We start from the raw sequence: 19,873 nt of genomic DNA, 5'->3' as shown, positions 1-19,873 counted from the left end.
GGGACAGCACCTGCATTCTTTCATTCACAGGGGACAGCACCTGCATTCTTTCATTCATAGGGGACAGCACCTGCATTCTTTCATTCACAAGGGACAGCACCTGCGCTTCTTTCATTCACAAGGGACCGCACCTGCACTTCTTTCATTCACAAGGGACAGCACCTGCGCTTCTTTCATTCACAAGGGACAGCACCTGCGCTTCTTTCATTCACAAGGGACCGCACCTGCACTTCTTTCATTCACAAGGGACAGCACCTGCGCTTCTTTCATTCACATGGGACAGCACCTGCGCTTCTTTCATTCACAAGGGACCGCACCTGCACTTCTTTCATTCACAGGGGACGGCACCTGCATTCTTTCATTCACAGGGGACAGCACCTGCGCTTCTTTCATTCACAAGGGACAGCACCTGCGCTTCTTTCATTCACAAGGGACAGCACCTGCGCTTCTTTCATTCACAAGGGACCGCACCTGCGCTTCTTTCATTCACAGGGGACAGCACCTGCATTCTTTCATTCACAGGGGACAGCACCTACACTTCTGTCATTCACATGGGACAGCTCCTGCACTTCTGTCATTCACATGGGACAGCACCTGCGCTTCTTTCATTCACAAGGGGCAGCACCTGCACTTCTGTCATTCACAGGGGACAGCAACTACACTTTTTTGTAACAGCACCTGCACTTCTGGCATTCACAGGGGACGACACCTGCACTTCTTTGTGACAGCACCCGCACTTCTGTCATTCACAGGGGACGACACCTGCGCTTCTTTCATTCACGCGGACAACACCTGCACTTATTTCATTCACAGGGGACAGCACCTGCACTTCTTTGTGACAGCACCTGCACTTCTTTCATTCACAGGGTACAGCACCTGCACTTCTTCCATTCACAAGGGACAGCACCTACACTTCTTTGTGACAGCACCTGCACTTCTGTCATTCACAGGGGAGGACACCTGCACTTCTTTCATTCACAGGGGACAGCACCTGCATTCTTTCATTCACAGGGTACAGCACCTGCACTTCTTTCATTCACAAAGGACGGCACATGCACTTCTTTCATTCACAGGGGACAGCACCTACACTTCTTTCATTCACAAGGGGCAGCACCTGCACTTCTGTCATTCACGCGGACAACACCTGCACTTCTTTCATTCACAGGGGACAGCAACTACACTTTTTTGTAACAGCACCGGCACTTCTGGCATTCACAGGGGACAGCACCCGTCACTTTTTTGTAACACCACCTGCACTTCTGGCATTCACAGGGGACGGCACCTGCTCTTCTATCTCTCACAAGGGACAACCCCTGCACTTCTTTCATTTACAGGGGACAACACCTGCATTTGTGTCATTCACAGGGGACAGCACGTGCAATTCTTTGTGACAGCACCTCCACTTCCTTCATAGCACCTGCACTTCTTTCATTCACAAGGACCAACGCCTGCACTTCTTTCATTCACAAGAGACAGCACCTGCACTTTTTTCATTCACAGGGGACAGCACCAGCACTTCTTACATTCACGAAGGAAAGCACCTGCACTTCTTACATTCACAAGAGAAAGCACCTGCACTTCTTTCATTCACAACGGACAGCACCTGCACTTCTTTCATTCACAACGAACAGCACCTGCACTTCTTTCATTCACAACAGACAGCACCTGCACTTCTTCCATTCACAAGGGACAGTAACTGCACTTCTTTCATTCACAAGGGACAGCACCTGCACTTCTCACATTCACAAGGGAACGCACCTGCACTTCTTTCATTCACAGGGGACAGCACCTGCACTTCTTTCATTCACAAGGGACACACCTGCACTTCTTACATTCACAAAGGAATGCACCTGCACTTCTTTCATTCACAACGGACAGCACCTGCACTTCTTTCATTCACAGGGGACAGCACCTGCACTTCTTTCATTCACAAGGGAGACACCTGCACTTCTTTTATTCACAACTCTGGCCGAACTGGAGGAGAAGCAGAAGACACCAAATTGCTCTCTGGAGAGCTTCAAGTTGGTCACCTTTGAGGAGGTCCTAAAAGGCTTAGCCTTGAGAAAATCAGGGTCTCCAAATGATTCATGCCCCCCAAACATCATGGCTCCCAGAGCTGTGCCCCAGCAATTCGTGACATCTTCAATTGCTCTATATCTACAGGTATATTTCCACCCCCCTGGAAAGAAGCAGTGGTCCGCCCTATTCTTACGAAACCTACAGCGGACCCTGCAACCCTTAGCAATTTTCGGCCTATTTCCCTTTTATCTCTCTTGGGGAAACTCCTGGAAAATATCATAAACCATCAACTTAGTTCCTATTTGCAACAGAATGCAATCCTGGATCCTTCACAGTCGGGCTTTCGCCCAGGCTTTAGTACAGAAACCGCCATTCTGGAGGTTACCGACTCATTAAGACAGACTATAGACTCAGGCGGTTCCGCGATACTGATGCTTTTAGATCTCTCCCCAGCTTTTGACACTATCTTTCATACTAAGCTAGCGGAGAGACTATCTGATTGCAGTAACAAAGGAACAGCCTTAAAATGGCTACAACACTTTTTGTCGGAGAGAACACAAATGGTTACCTTGGGTCCTGATTCCTCGGCCAAAATGCCCTTAGAGAAGGGGGTACCACAGGGTTCCTGTCTGAGTCCTACCCTCATTAATATATACATGGCCCCTCTGGCTCATATTGTGGAACAGCTGGGCGTTGAAATCATCTCATATGCATATGATACTCAGCTTATGTTCACTATCGGGAAATGTCCAGAGTTAGAAAAAACACGCTTCGCCAATGAAGCTGATCTCAGAATGGATGACTGGGAATTACCTGCAATTGAATCCAGGGAAGACGGAGATCATGTTAATGGGAAAAGCTCCGGACATCTGGTCAGACGACTGGTGGCCAGACCAATTGGGCTCTGCTCCCTCCCCCAAACTTTCTGTAAGGAACTTAGGAATAAAAATTGACCGCTCCCTGTCCATGAAAGACCATATTGCGACCACAACTAGCACATGCTATTACGGTCTCAGACTCCTCTGGAAAATACTTCCGTTTATACCTACCTCCCATCGTAGGACTTTAGTTCATACAATGGTAACTAGTCATTTAGACTATGGCAATGCCCTGCTGGCAGAAGTGGGTGAGACTATCCTGGCCAAATTACAGATTGTTCAGAACACAGCCGCAAGGATGATCTTAAATCGCCCGGCAGGCTCTTCGTCAACCCTGATGCTTAGAGAACTGCACTGGCTCAATGTGAAAAAAAGATCTTTTTTCAAAATCTGCTGCCTAACCCACAACGCTCTTAACGATAAAGGCCCCCGCTGCTTGCAACTTAAACTGATTAAATACTGCCCCTGTAGGTGGCTTAGATCCAGTACACAGGGACTGTTACAAGTTCCTCGAATCTGTCTCACCCGGACAGGAGGGAGAGCCCTTTTTCTATCTGGCCCCCAGATATTGGAACCAGCTCCCACAGGCTCTACGAGCCATCTCGAGTTATGGCACTTTTAGGAAACATCTGAAAGCTTTCCTATTCTAAGTAATGCCCTGGTCTGGCTCCACTCTAGCAGAAGTCCAGTCTCTAGTCAGCGCCGAGATGGACCAGGGTGATTTGAGCGCTTAATACTTAACCTAACCTTAACCTAACAATGGACTGCCCTGCACGTCTTTCATTCACAGGGGACAGCACCTGCACTTTTTTCATTCACAAGGGACAGCACCTGCACTTCTTTCATTCACAGGTGACAGCACCTGCACTTCTTCCATTCACAAGGGACAGCACCTGCACTTTTTTCATTCACAAGGGACAGCACCTGCACTTCTTTCATTCACAGGTGACAGCACCTGCACTTCTTCCATTCACAAGGGACAGCACCTACACTTCTTTGGGACAGCACCTGCACTTCTGTCATTCACAGGGGATGACACCTGCAAATCTTTCATTCACAGGGGTCAGAACCTGCACTTCTTTCATTCACAATGGAGACACCTGCACTTTTTTCATTCACAAGGGAGACACCTGCACATTTTTCATTTACAGGGGACAGCACCAGCACTTCTTACATTCACAAGGGACAGCACCTGCACTTCTTTGTGACTGCACCTCCACTTCTTTCATAGCACCTGCACTTCTTTCATTCACAAGGACGAGTGCCTGCACTTCTTTCATTCACAAGAGACAGCACCTGCACTTTTTTCATTCACAGGGGACAGCACCAGCACTTCTTACATTCACAAGGGAAAGCACCTGCACTTCTTTCATTCACAAGGTACAGCACCTGCACTTCTTTCATTCACAAGGACATCACCTGCACTTCTTTCATTCACAAGGGACAGCATCTGCACTTCTTTCATTCATAGGGGACAGCACCTGCACTTCTTACATTCACAGGGGACAGCACCTGCACTTCTTTCATTCACAAGGGACAGCACCTGCACTTCTTTCATTCACAAAGGACCGCACCTGCACTTCTTTCATTCACAGGGGACAGCACCTGCACTTCTTTCATTCAGAAGGGGCAGCACCTGCACTTCTTTTATTCAAAAGGGACATCACCTGCACTTCTTTGATTCACAGGGGACAGCACCTGCACTTCTTTGATTCACAGGGGACAGCACCTGCACTTCTTTCATTCACAGGGGACGGCACCTGCACTTCTTTCATTCATAAGGGAAAGCACCTGCACTTCTTTCATTCACAGGAGACAGCACCTGCACTTCTTTCATTCACAAGGGACAGCACCTGCACTTCTTTCATTCACAAAGGACCGCAACTGCACTTCTTTCATTCACAGGGGACAGCACCTGCACTTCTTTCATTCAGAAGGGGCAGCACCTGCACTTCTTTGATTCACAGGGTACAGCACCTGCACTTCTTTCATTCAGAAGGGACAGCACCTGCACTTCTTTCATTCACAGGGAACAGCACCTGCACTTCTTACATTCACAAGGGACAGCACCTGCACTTCTTTCATTCACAGGGGACGGCACCTGCACTTCTTTCATTCATAAGGGATAGCACCTGCACACTTCTTTCATTCACAAGGGACAGCACCTGCACTTCTTTCATTCACAAGGGACAGCACCTCCACTTCTTTCATTCACAAGCAATAGCACCTACACACTTCTTGTATTCACAAGGGACAGCACCTGCACTTCATTCATTCACAAGGGTCAGCACCAGCACTTCATTCATTCACAAGGGACAGAACCTGCACTTCCTTACTTCACAAGGGAGACATCTGCACCTCTTCCATTCACAAGGGAGAGCACCTGCACGTCTCAGTACTGGTAGGATACCTGTAATGGGAGAGTACGGCACTTCTGAGCAGCAAGCAGGTACGCTGGAGAGTAAGTACCTGCAGTTCTGTAGTTCCCTTGAAAGCACTGCCAATAGAGGCAGCAACCTGATAGCATCAGAAACATGGCTCTGCACTTTGAAGAATGAATGCCTTGGACGGAGCTGGAGACCAGTAAAAAGAAAAGAGCAAATGTTGTGAAGGGAGTGACACAACTAGGGCCACCGGGGTCACTCCCGACCTCCTCTAAACTTCAAAGAATGAAGAGTTAATGACACAGTACAGAATAGAAGCAAACTAGTTTATTCACAAAGTACCCTGCACTGGAAATCAATCTGACCATCCTCCTATGATGGCTGACGCGGGACTGACTCTTACAGTCATAAAGTTACATTATGTATGATTCGGAGCCCACAAAGACCTGCCTATTATGGAAAAACACTGGTAGCCGTCATAATACAATGGGGGTACAGAACATACGTTTCGATTCCACAGCCTGGCACAAGTTATCTACTGCCCAAGGTCGTCTATCTTATCCTCCCCACTAGACAGGTGGGAGAAGGCCTCTATGTAACAGAAAAGGCATGCATTAACAAGCAAGTTTCAACCTTTGAGAAACAAAACTTACCAAGGACCATTTCTGGTAAAGGTTTCAAGTAAAAGTTTGGATTATAATACAAAATGGCGTCTTCGAAAGCTAAAATGGTGGAACAGATGTCAACCTACCTAACGTAACATCTGTACTTACTAATTGCATATGCATACAGCAAGAATATATTACGAAATAGCTACTTAAATGCTAACATAATATCAGGTAAAATAGGAGTAATATGGGAGTAATACATTTCAACTCTAACAGACCCTCCTTTTAGCATTTATTAGCTAACACGGACATCTTTATTCTTGCTATCAGGTAAAGGTCGTTACAAATATAAAAAAAGGGACAATAGATGAATACAGGCGATAACATGTCAAGTACGAATATAAGAATATATGCATAGCAAACGAGTGGAAGAAAAGGACACTAAACATCAGTAGTGCGAGTAACATCAGGAACAGAACCTGCAAGAGAAGTAGTTGAACCAAAAACACTCATCTATTTGCATAATAGTATCAAGCTCCTTTTGAAGCATTATAGTTGAATTAATATCATGAACTGAAATCCTTTTGGGAGAGAAATATGTAGCACAGTATGAACAGCTTAAGGGAAGACACTGAATCAAGACACAGCAACAAATTAAAAGAACAATTAAATATATCACCTTTTCTAGAATCCAACCCCAACCACCAAATAAAGACCAACTCAAATTACCGCTCTCCAATCCTCGAACATTTTACAAAATGTCTAAAATATGCTGAGTGATATTCCTTTCCTTATTCGGGATACCGACCACACACTGCTCTCCTATTATTGCGCAAGCACCACCGCTCTTAGCTAGAATAAAATTGACCGCATATCTTGTTTGCTCAGAGTATATGTGTTGGACTTGGCCCTTCTGGCAGGTTCACCCCAAAACTTTTTGCTTTTAATTGTGACTTGTGTTAGTGATTTTTGGCTTCTGCACACTTTGCCACTGTGTCCCAGGGTAAAGTGCGTGCGTGTAGTGAGGTTGGCCTGCCCTCCCGTAGGAATGCATGGGGAATGTATGTGTCCATGTTAGTTCCTGATGTGTGGAGAGTGCAGGGTCGAGTTTGGTATGTACGGACTCGTGATATTAAATGCTGCGCGATGATGTGTGCAGCGTTATTGTGTCTAGTGTGGAAGTGCCACTTCTAGAAGTTAATTGCAAACACAACAGTGATGGACAGAATGTGGATCAATGTCACACATTCACCCCAGTCAAAAGATCTGGGCCCAGAACGGAATCAAGCATCCGAGGACCGGCCCGGTTTCTTTGGTCTCGGGTGAATGTGTGACATTGATCCACATTCTGTCCATCATTGTTGTGTTTGCAATTACCGCTCTAAGTGTACTGGGGATGCTCAGACGTGAGTCCCAGGCACTCCACACCACTTGAATCAAGCTAGCCGGGCTGACGAGAGGTGTTACCTCGAAACCGGGCCGGTCCTCGGATGCTTGTTTCCGTTCTGGGAAGGACATGGCTTTTGTAGTTCGGACTGGACTGTTCCCATGGGGCACAGGGTCAGCGCTGATTTGCATATCGCCATTGTCTAACCCAGGGTGGTGTGGAGTGGAAAAACGATGGATTTGGGCCCAGATCTTTGGACTGGGGTGAATGTGTGACATTGATCCACATTCTGTCCATCATTGTTGTGTTTGCAATTACCGCTCTAAGTGTACTGGGGATGCTCAGACGTGAGTCCCAGGCACTCCACACCACTGGAATCAAGCTAGGCGGGCTGACGAGAGGTGTTATCTCGAAACCGGGCCGGTCCTCGGATGCTTGTTTCCGTTCTGGGAAGGACATGGCTTTTGTAGTTTGGACTGGACTGTTCCCATGGGGCACAGGGTCAGCGCTGATTTGCATATCGCCATTGTCTAACCCAGGGTGGTGTGGAGTGGAAAAACGATGGATTTGGGCCCAGATCTTTGGACTGGGGTGAATGTGTGACATTGATCCACATTCTGTCCATCATTGTTGTGTTTGCAATTACCGCTCTAAGTGTACTGGGGATGGTCAGACGTGAGTCCCAGGCACTCCACACCACTGGAATCAAGCTAGCCGGGCTGACGAGAGGTGTTACCTCAAAACCGGGCCGGTCCTCGGATGCTTGTTTCCGTTCTGGGAAGGACATGGCTTTTGTAGTTCGGACTGGACTGTTCCCATGGGGCACAGGGTCAGCGCTGATTTGCATATCGCCATTGTCTAACCCAGGGTGGTGTGGAGTGGAAAAACGATGGATTTGGGCCCAGATCTTTGGACTGGGGTGAATGTGTGACATTGATCCACCTTCTGTCCATCATTGTTGTGTTTGCAATTACCGCTCTAAGTGTACTGGGGATGCTCAGACGTGAGTCCCAGGACCTCCACACCACTGGAATCAAGCTAGCTGGGATGACGAGAGGTGTTACCTCGAAACCGGGCAGGTCCTCGGATGCTTGTTTCCGTTCTGGGAAGGACATGGCTTTTGTAGTTCGGACTGGACTGTTCCCATGGGGCACAGGGTCAGCGCTGATTTGCATATCGCCATTGTCTAACCCAGGGTGGTGTGGAGTGGAAAAACAATGGATTTGGGCCCAGATCTTTGGACTGGGGTGAATGTGTGACATTGATCCACATTCTGTCCATCATTGTTGTGTTTGCAATTACTGCTCTAAGTGTACTGGGGATGCTCAGACGTGAGTCCCAGGCACTCCACACCACTAGAATCAAGCTAGCCGGGCTGACGAGAGGTGTTACCTCGAAACCGGGCCAGTCCTCGGATGCTTGTTTCCGTTCTGGGAAGGACATGGCTTTTGTAGTTCGGACTGGACTGTTCCCATGGGGCACAGGGTCAGCGCTGATTTGCATATCGCCATTATCTAACCCAGGGTGGTGTGGAGTGGAAAAACGATGGATTTGGGCCCAGATCTTTGGACTGGGGTGAATGTGTGACATTGATCCACCTTCTGTCCATCATTGTTGTGTTTGCAATTACCGCTCTAAGTGTACTGGGGATGCTCAGACGTGAGTCCCAGGCACTCCACACCACTGGAATCAAGCTAGCCGGGCTGACGAGAGGTGTTACCTCGAAACCGGGCCGGTCCTCGGATGCTTGTTTCCGTTCTGGGAAGGACATGGCTTTTGTAGTTCGGACTGGACTGTTCCCATGGGGCACAGGGTCAGCGCTGATTTGCATATCGCCATTGTCTAACCCAGGGTGCTGTGGAGTGGAAAAACGATGGATTTGGGCCCAGATCTTTGGACTGGGGTGAATGTGTGACATTGATCCACATTCTGCCCATCATTGTTGTGTTTGCAATTACCGCTCTAAGTGTACTGGGGATGCTCAGACGTGAGTCCCAGGCACTCCACACCACTGGAATCAAGCTAGCCGGGCTGACGAGAGGTGTTACCTCGAAACCGGGCCGGTCCTCGGATGCTTGTTTCCGTTCTGGGAAGGACATGGCTTTTGTAGTTCGGACTGGACTGTTCCCATGGGGCACAGGGTCAGCGCTGATTTGCATATCGCCATTGTCTAACCCAGGGTGGTGTGGAGTGGAAAAACAATGGATTTGGGCCCAGATCTTTGGACTGGGGTGAATGTGTGACATTGATCCACATTCTGTCCATCATTGTTGTGTTTGCAATTACCGCTCTTAGTGTACTGGGGATGCTTAGACGTGAGTCCCAGGCACTCCACACCACTGGAATCAAGCTAGCCGGGCTGACGAGAGGTGTTACCTCGAAACCGGGCCGGTCCTCGGATGCTTGTTTCCGTTCTGGGAAGGACATGGCTTTTGTAGTTCGGACTGGACTGTTCCCATGGGGCACAGGGTCAGCGCTGATTTGCATATCGCCATTGTCTAACCCAGGGTGGTGTGGAGTGGAAAAACAATGGATTTGGGCCCAGATCTTTGGACTGGGGTGAATGTGTGACATTGATCCACATTCTGTCCATCATTGTTGTGTTTGCAATTACCGCTCTAAGTGTACTGGGGATGCTCAGACGTGAGTCCCAGGCACTCCACACCACTGGAATCAAGCTAGCCGGGCTGACGAGAGGTGTTACCTCGAAACCGGTCCGGTCCTCGGATGCTTGTTTCCGTTCTGGGAAGGACATGGCTTTTGTAGTTCGGACTGGACTTTTCCCATGGGGCACAGGGTCAGCGCTGATTTTCACATCGCAATTGTCTAACCCAGGGTGGTGTGGAGTGGAAAAACGATGGATTTGGGCCCAGATCTTTGGACTGGGGTGAATGTGTGACATTGATCCACATTCTGTCCATCATTGTTGTGCTTGCAATTACCGCTCTAAGTGTACTGGGGATGCTCAGACGTGAGTCCCAGGCACTCCACACCACTGGAATCAAGCTAGCCGGGCTGACGAGAGGTGTTACCTCGAAACCGGGCCGGTCCTCGGATGCTTGTTTCCGTTCTGGGAAGGACATGGCTTTTGTAGTTCGGACTGGACTGTTCCCATGGGGCACAGGGTCAGCGCTGATTTGCATATCGCCATTGTCTAACCCAGGGTGGTGTGGAGTGGAAAAACAATGGATTTGGGCCCAGATCTTTGGACTGGGGTGAATGTGTGACATTGATCCACATTCTGTCCATCATTGTTGTGTTTGCAATTACCGCTCTTAGTGTTCTGGGGATGCTCAGACGTGAGTCCCAGGCACTCCACACCACTGGAATCAAGCTAGCCGGGCTGACGAGAGGTGTTACCTCGAAACCGGGCCGGTCCTCGGATGCTTGTTTCCGTTCTGGGAAGGACATGGCTTTTGTAGTTCGGACTGGACTGTTCCCATGGGGCACAGGGTCAGCGCTGATTTGCATATCGCCATTGTCTAAACCAGGGTGGTGTGGAGTGGAAAAACGATGGATTTGGGCCCAGATCTTTGGACTGGGGTGAATGTGTGACATTGTTCCACATTCTGTCCATCATTGTTGTGTTTGCAATTACCGCTCTAAGTGTACTGGGGATGCTCAGACGTGAGTCCCAGGCACTCCACACCACTGGAATCATGCTAGCCGGGCTGACGAGAGGTGTTACTTCGAAACCGGGCCGGTCCTCGGATGCTTGTTTCCGTTCTGGGAAGGACATGGCTTTTGTAGTTCGGACTGGACTGTTCCCATGGGGCACAGGGTCAGCGCTGATTTGCATATCGCCATTGTCTAACCCAGGGTGGTGTGGAATGGAAAAACGATGGATTTGGGCCCAGATCTTTGGACTGGGGTGAATGTGTGACATTGATCCACATTCTGTCCATCATTGTTGTGTTTGCAATTACCGCTCTAAGTGTACTGGGGATGCTCAGACGTGAGTCCCAGGCACTCCACACCACTGGAATCAAGCTAGCCGGGCTGACGAGAGGTGTTACCTCGAAACCGGGCCGGTCCTCGGATGCTTGTTTCCGTTCTGGGAAGGACATGGCTTTTGTAGTTCGGACTGGACTGTTCCCATGGGGCACAGGGTCAGCGCTGATTTGCATATCGCCATTGTCTAACCCAGGGTGGTGTGGAGTGGAAAAATGATGGATTTGGGCCCAGATCTTTGGACTGGGGTGAATGTGTGACATTGATCCACATTCTGTCCATCATTGTTGTGTTTGCAATTACCGCTCTAAGTGTACTGGGGATGCTCAGACGTGAGTCCCAGGCACTCCACACCACTGGAATCAAGCTAGCCGGGCTGACGAGAGGTGTTACCTCGAAACCGGACCGGTCCTCGGATGCTTGTTTCCGTTCTGGGGAGGACATGGCTTTTGTAGTTCGGACTGGACTGTTCCCATGGGGCACAGGGTCAGCGCTGATTTGCATATCGCCATTGTCTAACCCAGGGTGGTGTGGAGTGGAAAAACGATGGATTTGGGCCCAGATCTTTGGACTGGGGTGAATGTGTGACATTGATCCACATTCTGTCCATCATTGTTGTGTTTGCAATTACCGCTCTAAGTGTACTGGGGATGCTCAGACGTGAGTCCCAGGCACTCCACACCACTGGAATCAAGCTAGCCGGGCTGACGAGAGGTGTTACCTCGAAACCGTGCCGGTCCTCGGTGCTTGTTTCCGGTCTGGGAAGGACATGGCTTTTGTAGTTCGGACTGGACTGTTCCCATGGGGCACAGGGTCAGCGCTGATTTGCATATCGCCATTGTCTAACCCAGGGTGGTGTGGAGTGGGAAAACGATGGATTTGGGCCCAGATCTTTGGACTGGGGTGAATGTGTGACATTGATCCACATTCTGTCCATCATTGTTGTGTTTGCAATTACTTCTAGAAGTTGGCATGTCTGTGTAATTTATGTGTATTGGCTGTCTGGCTTGTGATTGGCTGGAGCTGGCTGGTGAACCTGGCTCCAGGAGTCAGGATGGGCCTGCCCCGGTGGTGAGTGGAGAGATCTGCATGATTGATGTGAGGGAGGAGTGCACTTGGGACCTGAATAGGGCTGGGATTTCCCCACACAATGCTGGCTCCGCCCCCTGTGGTGCAACTGATGACCCTAGCCTGACTAGTGAATGGTGGGAGGGGCTGAGCACACCAGAGTGCTCCAAAACCAGCTGCAACTGGTTTTCCCCCCACCCTGCAGACACAGACAAAGGATTTGTGTGTATAAAAAGGGGCTGTGACCCCTTGAAAAATGTTCTCTTGCCTGATCCTAAATTGGAGGGGGGCCTGCTGCTGCTGGGCGCCAGGATGAACCGCCACTGGGGACTGCCTCCCTGCCTGGAGGGCCCTGTGAGCTGGCCACTAGGTCCAGTCTTTGCCCCCCCACCTCATGAAAGACTGTTTGCTGAGCTTTGCCCTGGACTTGGGTCTTTGGTTCCTTTAGTGCCTGGGAGCACTGTGCTGCTTTCCTTGGTAGCCCTGAAAGAGAGAACCCCCTGTTGAGGGATTCCCTTGTGAGGGTAGTTGTTAGCAGCGTGGGAGCCTACCCCGCTTATTTTCCGATTTGTGGCTCCTTGATTGTCCCGGGTGCCACCCCGCCATTTTTGCTGAGTTTGTATCCCTCCTGACGGGTGCCCACGCGCCAGGGACTTTCTATTAATTGTAACGGGAGCCCACCCCGTGTTGAAATCACTGCCAGCGGCTCGGGAGCTGAGAGGGCCATTTCCCCCGTGGTTGCTGTCGTCCCGGGATCGCCGCGCTGGGATTGGCCACAGCGTTGGGCATCACCTAGCAACCCAGGGGCTCGACCCGGAAGTGTTTCCCCGAGAACCGGAAGCTGACGGGAGCCCACCCCGCGCTCTGGTGAGGAAATGAGAAGTGAGCCGAGCATCGAGCCCAGGCGGGAGACTTCCCCGCCTTGGACTCGGGTCACAGAAGCAGTAGAGCCCCGGAGGACATCCGGGGAAGGAGAATGGCTGCCGACGCCAGCAGGGGCTCCCGGGGCATGAGGAGAGCCTCGCATCACCATGGCAACCCAAGAGGAAGATGGCCGCGACGTCGGAGCCTCCCCGCAGCAGAGCCCGGTGAGTGTTGACGGGCGGGGGAGAGCTCCGGGCATGTCCATAGAGCCTCCACTAGCTCCTCATTAACTGAGAGCGGCCCCGGTTGGTAGAGAGCCGCTCCCCCAAAGTTGACGCACCTTTGTTTAGAGCCCACAAGGGCTCCGGGGGCCATTGTCTTTTGAGTCCCCCTGTGAGGGACTCCAACGTCGGGGGCACTCCTTTTGTTAGAGAGTGGACCCGGAAAGCAGCGGGCCGCTCCCCCTTTACTCTCGTTCCCGGGGGGGCATTGTTGTTCCGAGCCCCGTGGCTCCAAAGTTAGTGCCGGCATTTCTTCCGAGCCCAGCTCGGCGATCCCCGGATGACAGCAACCCCGGGGGAAATGTTCCTCTTTGCTCCCGGGCCGCCAGGGGTGGGCTCCTGTTACAATTAATAGAAAGTCCCTGGCGGGGTGGGCACCCGTCAGGAGGGATACAAACTCAGCAAAAATGGCGGGGTGCTACCCGGGACAATCAAGGAGCCACAAAGTGGCAAATAAGCGGGGTAGGCACCCACGCTGCCAACAACTACGCTCTCTTTCAAGGCCACCTCATGGGTGATGTGTTGGTCTACGCGCGTTTCAATGGCAACACCACCTTCTTCAGGACCAATACTTGTTATAAAATGAATTTCAAACAACAAACCAAATGGGTTAATCTATAGCTACCAAGCCAGTGGAGAAATAATTTCAAGTACGACAATAAGAACAGCCTTCGTGCAGCCTTTAGCAATGCCTCCAAATATTGTGCAGGGAAGCAAATTATTATCCTATAACAGGCCTTTTTGTGTAATTTCTTTTGCACAAATAGGAATAGACTCAAATGGCTGTATAAGTTGCGCATCCTCTCGCCAAGGTTCTATCCGTAAAAAAACTTTAACACCTCCACTGTGTTTATTACCACGGACAGCCGTCGGCAAAACTCCTACTAATGGGCTCTGTTCTGGTCCGGCATGCCGGTTTGAGCCCATTAGTCCCTTTTATTTTTTGTGTGAGTGATGCAAGAGAGGAATAGAGATCTAGACAAAATGAGCCTTTCTATTGCTTAATACACCGTAAATGTGAAACACTTTGGGGCTTAGAGGCTGGATAAAGAACAACATCAGGAAACAAACGCAAATTTAAAGCACATTTTATTTATTCACTAAAAAATGTTTAAAAATGTAATTTCCAAGTTCCATATATCTGTTTAAAAATATTTACACTTTCAGCCATTTCCGAGTTTAGTTACAAACTGATAGTGGGAAAAACACATGATGTATAAAAACTGATACCAAAACCTTTTTACATTATTTTATGTTTCTTGTTTTTAAATCAGGCCGTGGACCTTTCATGTGAAAATTATTATAAGGGCCTGATATCACTTCTTGTGATGAACTGCATGTGATGTCATGTTGATTTGCATATGATAATGGGCTCCTGCACTATTTTCCTTACTTGTGCCCTGTTTATTGGCACTAAGAGGAAGGGGTGTGAGTGTGATGTAATGAGAACAATTCAAAAAAATATTTACACAAACAATAAATGCATCCACATTGTTTTATTCACAATGGGACTAGGTATACTGAATATACTAGACAACAGATCAATAATTTTAAATGGTTGAACAGTGCCCCAGGGAGGGAAGGGGAGGTGATCAGGTGAGGATATTGCGATGGAAGGGAATTAGTGACAGTAAAATCAGCCTATTAACAAAACTGTATTGGCGAGCTATATACAAAACAAAGGACCATTGGTTCGAAGCTTAAATCAAAAGATATCATACTTCACATAATACAATAAATGTAAAAATGGTGGCGTGAAGTTGATGACCAAACAGGTAATTGTCGACGTTTCGACCCTCAAAAGTTCGCAGGGATTAGTTGTGCCCTTGCTGTGGGGTCTTCATCAGGACAAAAAGAGGGGCAGGCAACCTGATTAGTGTATATAAAATAGAGAAGAGTAATAATTATTGGTAGTGGGATATACATCACATTATGTACTCAAGACCAATAAACGCACACATAGCTAAACCAGAGAGTTTAGCGTTACGGTAATTGTGAATCCTTAACTAGGCAGGCGTAACCATTTGGTACTACCTGCATGGGGAGATTCTGAGATAGGTAGGGACAGTTATTTTTGGGGGTAGGTCAAAACCGTCATCATACATTTGAAAATTGAGAATATATCGGATTGGTTAAATCGAGCGTTTGGAGCTGCGAACTGGCCCGGGGAGCGGTGACTATGGCATTATCTAAAACAAGATGCTGAAACCACCAATTAATAGGGAATGCCTCATTGTCATTAGTCGCGGTTTACCTTGGTTGGTAAATAAATTGGCACGACATGGGTCTATAGCTATTAAAAATAAATTAATATAAATTCACAGGTATTCAGCCCATTTTTTCTGGTGATGTTACACATTGACATGTATTCGTCTGCTTCTTCTATTTTTAGGTGAATACAAATCAATTGCCGTTCCCCCTCCTTCCATTTCTTTCTTTTTCTCCCCCTTTCTTTGTCTCTCTCGCTTACTTTATCTCTCCTCTTCTCTATCTCCCACACACTCCTGTTAGCTTTAGCTTCATGAATATCACTGCCACTTCTGGCATTCATACAACAAATCCTTCAGAATATTTGAGACATAGGGGACAATCAGTGTGGAAGACGAGTTCCTGGGAGTGCAAATGATTGACCTAGCACATACATGCTTTTGATCTGAGATTTCACTATTTCACCACATTCTTCACAGAGAGTCTGCTGCTTACAGTGGCTCAATTCTGGCAAGTTTGGCAAGTCAGCAAATGAATAGGGAGAGCCAAGTCGGAGAGGAGCCAAGGGTCACACTTAGATATAAGGCCCGAGGCACAAGCTGATCCATCAACTGATAACAGTCTGTAAAAGATGCAGCAAACGTTACTGAAAAACAAGGTATATGCTCTGTTATATTGAAAAAAAATGTATTTGTTGAACACCTGTGCTTCGCTTTAGTTCATTACATATACTGCAGTGGCATTTGGTAACAGTAATACATACATATTACCAATGACGTTTACCATCTCCAGAACCCTGACAACATGTCCACTCTGGGTGCGTTGGGTTTACAGGTTTTAATCCGACAAGTTAGCTGAAAGTACAGTTGTTAGTCCCAGTATTGTTCAGCGTTGCTTTTACAGGAAGTGTGATCAGGTGCGATTGAATGTTTTACTTTGTATCTTATCTTCACCAAATAAAAATAAACAATGTTTCTTTTCATTTACTCCACAATGTGCTCGTCTCCCACTGTGTATCCTGATACATCATGTCGCTTTACTATGTGTTCGGATGTGAACAATCACTGGGCACTAACACTTTTATAATTCTGCAAATACTGTTATCTGTTTTTCTTCTTTACTGCTAGTCCGGTCTTTTATCATCTGGTATTTCAAGGTCCTACTTACTTTGAATTTGATCTTTTTCCATAATTCATTCCTCTTATAATAACTGCACTGTTCAGCTCTTGTCTATGTCCTCCCTCAGATGGGTCAATATTATTTTTGATGTTCTTAAGAACTTTTCAGAGTCTCTGCATCTCTAGGATTATTTCCATTGAGTTAAGTGAAGCAGTGTATTCACTGAGGGTTGTATGGGATTGAAAATTGATAAAAGCACTTCACACTTTCAGTGCCCTTCTGTCTTTTCCCCGTGTGTGTTTGCTGATGACTTTGTAGCTCTGATAATCGACTAAAACTCTTCCCACACTCCTGTGTGAGTTTGTTGATGATACCTTAATGCTGAAAAAATTAAAACTACTGTCACATTCACTACAATTATAGGCATTTTCTCCTGTGTGTATTCGCTGATGTGTTTGGAGGTGTGATAAGTGACTAAAGCAATTTGCACATTCACTGCACTTGAATGGCTATTCCCCTGTGTGTGTTCGCTGATGAATCATTAATGTTGAATTGAGTAATGACTAAAAATGCTTTCACATACATTGCAATGGTATGGTTTTTCTCCTGTGTGTGTTCGCTGATGATTCCTTAATACTGAAGAGAAGCGAAAACTACTGTCACATTCACTGCAATGATAGGGTTTTTCCCAAGTGTGTGTTCGCTGATGACTATTTAGGTCTGATAACCTACTAAAGCACTTTGCACATTCACAGCACTTGAATTGTTTTTCCCCTGTGTGTGTTCGCTGATGACTATTTAGGTCTGATAACCTACTAAAGCACTTTGCACATTCACAGCACTTGAATTGTTTTTCCCCTGTGTGTGTTCGCTGATGACTATTTAGGTCTGATAACCTACTAAAGCACTTTGCACATTCACAGCACTTGAATGTTTTTTCCCCTGTGTGTGTTCGCTGATGACTATATAGGTTTGATAATTGACTAAAGCTCTTCACACATTCACTGCACTTGAATGGTTTTTCCCCTGAGTGTGTTTGATTATGTCTTTGAAGGTGTGATAACCGACTAAAGTTCTTTGCACACTCACTGCACTTGAATGGTTTTTCCCCTGTGTGTATTCGCTGATGTATTTGGAGGTTTAATAAGCGACTAAAGCTCTTCACACATTCACTGCACTTGAATGGTTTTTCCCCTGTGTGTGTTCGTTGATGTCTTTGTAGGTCTGATAACTGACTAAAGCTCTTTTCACATTCACTGCACATGAATGGTTTTCCTCCTGAGTGTGTTTGATTATGTCTTTGAAGGTGTGATAACTGACTAAAGTTCTTTGCACACTCACTGCACTTGAATGGTTTTTCCCCTGTGTGTATTCGCTGATGTTTTTGGAGGTTTGATAAGTGACTAAAGCTCTTCACACATTCACTGCACTTGAATGGTTTTTCCCCTGTGTGGGTTCGTTGATGTCTTTGTAGGTCTAATAACTGACTAAAGCTCTTTTCACATTCACTGCAAATGAATGGTTTTTCCCCTGAGTGTGTTTGATTATGTCTTTGAAGGTGTGATAACTGACTAAAGTTCTTTGCACACTCACTGCACTTGAATGGTTTTTCCCCTGTGTGGGTTCGTTGATGTCTTCGTAGGTCTGATAACTGACTAAAGCTCTTGACACATTCACTGCACTTGAATGGTTTTTCTCCTGTGTGTGTTTGAATATGTCTTTGAAGGCTTGATAACCGACTAAAGTTCTTTACACATTCACTGCACTTGAATGGTTTTTCTCCTGTGTGAGTTTGCTGATGTCTTTGTAGTTCTGATAACCTACTAAAGCTCTTGACACATTCACTGCACTTGAATGTTTTTTGTCCTGTGTGCGGGTGCTGATGAAGCTCGAGAAGTGATGAAAAACTAAAGCTCTCGCTGCAGGTGTATGATTCTTCTTTCTTAGTTAGTGTCTGTGGGTCGGGTATATATTTGTCTACATCCCATGACTGCATTTCCTGATGGGCCGACATGTTTGATAAAGCACTTGGGTTTTTCTCACACACTTTATATGTGTGCAGTATTTTGCACGTTTGATTTCTGTTTTAACAATAAAATGCGATAGCCACCAAATATTTGCCACTCTCCTCATATGTAGAAGGTGTCTTTGTAGGTGATTGTGCCTTTAGATTGGATTATGGCTATGCACGATTGCGGGTAAAGATGTATCTTCCTTCTGGCCAGTGCAAATAGGGACAGTCTATTGTATTGTAGATATAAGAACTCCTCTTTCCTTTACCCGTCAGTTGTCTGGCTCCGCTCTGTTGTGCTCTTCTCTGGTTACTGTGGTTCGGCTAGAAAGAGTTTACTATTCACCTAGAGCACGGAATGATGGCTTGTCATCATATTAGAAAACGGAGCACTGCGGTAATCTCACCATACAGATCCCATGATCAAAGTTGCTATTGGACACTTGTTTATACAGGAGGCGGTTTGTTATTGTAGTTGCCTTAATTTTAGCAAGGTCATTTCTTCGTCTTGTGGCGTGGAGGTGCACAGCTCAGACTCTTACAATCACTGAACTGCCCTTGATGCTTCACCGGGATCTGTCAGTTTGTGTGCAGGTTCCTCTGTCGCCGACTGCGCTGATGTTTTCCTGAATATTGGAGCTCATTATTTCTGCTATTATTGAAGAGTTACAGCCTTCGCTTCATTATTGATGGTCAATTCACACATTCAAGGCTTGTTTTCTGTTGGATGTAAAGATATTTAAAATTACTAAATGGAAACATAATGGAATGAGAATTCAGAATGTTTAACTGGTTGTAAAAGAAACTCCACACAATGCAGCACAGCCCTCCCCCCGCGAGGCTACGCTACGTGGCGCAACAGTAAGGGAACAGGAGAGCACCATATTTTCAGAGATACGGCTCTGTCCTTTCCTTTCCCTTGCGCCGGCACTGATTACAGAGCGCCTGCGCCATGCACACACCTTAGCACCAGAGCACTAGGGTGTGTGGGTCTGTGAGTACAGCATGGGTTTTGTACAGGAAGGACACCCTTCCTGTACAAATTGCTATGCCTCGACACGAGGGAAAGCTTTTACCATTTTTCATACGTGTTGC

At 47.3% G+C, this 19,873-nt stretch overlaps 1 pseudogene; it reads right to left on the bottom strand.

Annotated features, from left to right (window-relative positions):
* The window catches only part of LOC147737982 (uncharacterized), a 69,252-nt pseudogene extending 49,873 nt beyond the window's left edge, over window positions 1–19,379 (bottom strand).
* Between the last annotated feature and the right edge of the window lie 494 nt (window positions 19,380–19,873).

The sequence above is a fragment of the Lissotriton vulgaris genome, chromosome 1_1 (genome assembly GCF_964263255.1).
Source record: "Lissotriton vulgaris chromosome 1_1, aLisVul1.2, whole genome shotgun sequence".
In the NCBI taxonomy this organism is placed as follows: domain Eukaryota; kingdom Metazoa; phylum Chordata; class Amphibia; order Caudata; family Salamandridae; genus Lissotriton; species Lissotriton vulgaris.
The sequence above is the reverse complement of the archived record's forward strand: the minus strand, read 5'-3'. Positions and strand labels throughout refer to the sequence as shown.